Genomic DNA, 2,552 nt, shown 5'->3' on the forward strand with positions numbered 1-2,552 from the left:
CGATGATCATCGGAGAGTTCGTGATGTACCCAAACACCTTCTTTATGGAGTTTCCCATATTCCTTAGATGTTTACATTATTTTTCATGAAAGACATACAATTTCAGGGCTATTTCACTAGTGTGTTGTCTTGGGTTAGACTCAACAAGCGTCTTCAGAGCATCAATATCAACTCCAACATGTCGGCCCTTGCCATCACAGTTTTTAAGATTAAGGTCACCCGAACGAAATTTGCTGAACATCGTTGACACTAACGAACGTTCCAAACATTTCCATAAACTTCTTTAATCTGCTTGACATAGATACGATAAATGTTCCTGTGTCCTTGACATAGATACGATATTATAGATGTTATTAAAATCCCATGTAATTAATGACAACAGAAACATAATAATTACACCACTCTCTACCAGTTCATTGAAATTATTTAGTATTTTAAAAAGTCGCTGTTGAGGAGAGCTCAAACTCTATTGTATATAAAGTAATGGACTAAAATAACATTCCGCTACAACCAGGATTCAACAAAAAACAATTTATTAAACTGTAAGAACACTTGGAATAAAGTCTAGCACTTTTCAAAAACACAGTTAATAAATACTCGATCTTGGTATTAATGAACAATAAAACATAAGTATCAATGTTAATCAGATAATCAATAAGAAAACAAAACCAGAAAAAAAACTAATCCCCTCCCCCGAAAAAACAACAACAAAAACGCTATTCCAAAATCACCTTTCTAAATCAATAACAACATCGAATAATAATTCACTAATTATACCGTTCATTGTCTCGTGACCCCCCTGTATTAGCGTGGTACTTTCTACTAAATATTTCCTTGGCGAGTTGAATATTATCTAATATCGTTTGGTACAAATTATTCAATTAAAACAAATATGCTACAAAACAAAGATAATTTTTAAGAATCTCGTTTAACTATGATTTGTGATTATCTGTATTTTGACACTAACTTTGTATAAGTGAAGCTACTTGCATAAAGTTTTCTTCTTTTTTTTTTTGTACCAGGGCGGGAAGTACCTTTTCTTCGAGCACGTGATCTTCCCTAAATACAGTTGGAGTAGGATGGTCCAGGAGAAGTTTGAACCCGTCTGGACGGTGTTTTTTGCCGGATGTAAAATTACACGCTCACCAGTTTCTTTCATAGAGGGCGCTGGTTTTTCACACGTTACCCATGAGACTTCTTATCCCTCATTTGTACCCATCTTCTGTAGACCTCATTTTGTTGGAATCGCCACGAAATAGCTGTTATACAATGTAAGAGAGTAACTTGGCTTGCTTCCATTTTCCTCACCATCAGATTTTCTTTTAAAAGAGGGAGTGTAACATGAAGAGACGCCATTTGGTGTATACTTTCTGACTTTGCTAGCTTAATCAGTCTAATTCTTAAAAATCTCCTGAGAAAAAACGTATCTGACTCTTTATCAATATCTTCATTAATGAAGCATCATACCCGCTAAAGAAAGATGTTGCAGGAATGAAAACGCGACTGTTTAAATTTATGTTTTCATTCCCGCAACAGCCTTTTATAGTGATGTATTAAACCTACGTTTTCATTCCTACAACAACCTCCTTTAGCGACTGTTTAAAACAACGTTTTCATTCCTACAAAAACTTTCTTTAATAACAGTTTAAATCCACGTTTTCATTCTGCAACAGCATTCTTTGGCGATGCATTAATCTTACGTTTTCATTACTGCAACAGCCTTTTTTAGTGACGCAAGGAATGAAAACGTGGGTTTAAAACAACAACCTCCTTTAGCGACACACTAAACCTGTGTTTTCAATAATAAAACAATTCAGTTAAAAAATAAATAAAAAGTTCAACAAATAACTGAAAACAAGTAATCCACAGAAAAGTGACTTTGAGTTTCCTTAGTTCAAAGATACACATAATGGAAATGTACGTTGAGCCCGCCGCGGGATCGAACCTGAATTTTAACTTTTAAAGCACTGAAGCTTACAACTGAAACAGTGGAAGATACGTAGCTTAATAGATAACATCGACAATGTTTTAAATGTAGAAAAACAACAAACCCTTTAAAGTTTAAAACAAACATACGAAAACAATCTTCATGTATATGCTTGTGTGGGGGATTTCAAATATTATTACTGCTCGTACGTATATCGTTTTACTTGTGTTTTGTTGCTGTTTTTATTGTACAAGGTTTAATATATAACATTATAACGATGTCCACACAATTTCTATATATATATATTTGTGTGATTTAAAATAATAAAACATTTGTATACATTGTAAAAGTGGATTTTTTGTAAAGCTCAGTCCTTTTATCTCCGACTAACTTTGTATACACATTTGTATTTGTGGATTATCAAATCAGATGATAACTAATTGGAATAATTCAGCACTCTCTGTATCACTGATTGGGTTTAATAGGAGATAAGCGAAATATAACGACTGAATTCTTCGAGTTACACGTTAACAATATATTACATTGAAGTTACTCTACTAAAAATGTTTTTTACATTAGTCTGTTTTATTGAGGCTCAAATAACATGCTGTAGTAATATGAGAAA

General features: G+C 33.2%; 1 long non-coding RNA gene across 1 annotated transcript; it reads right to left on the reverse strand.

The window, feature by feature from the left end:
- Positions 1-1,543: 1,543 nt before the first annotated feature.
- On the reverse strand, positions 1,544-1,849 carry LOC111089226. Its single transcript, XR_002613531.1, has 2 exons — positions 1,768-1,849; positions 1,544-1,583 (listed from the first exon to the last, which is right to left on the reverse strand). It is a non-coding gene; the product is annotated as an uncharacterized LOC111089226 (long non-coding RNA).
- Positions 1,850-2,552: the final 703 nt, after the last annotated feature.

The sequence above is a fragment of the Limulus polyphemus genome, unplaced genomic scaffold (genome assembly GCF_000517525.1).
Source record: "Limulus polyphemus unplaced genomic scaffold, Limulus_polyphemus-2.1.2 Scaffold5607, whole genome shotgun sequence".
Taxonomy (NCBI): Eukaryota; Metazoa; Arthropoda; class Merostomata; order Xiphosura; family Limulidae; genus Limulus; species Limulus polyphemus.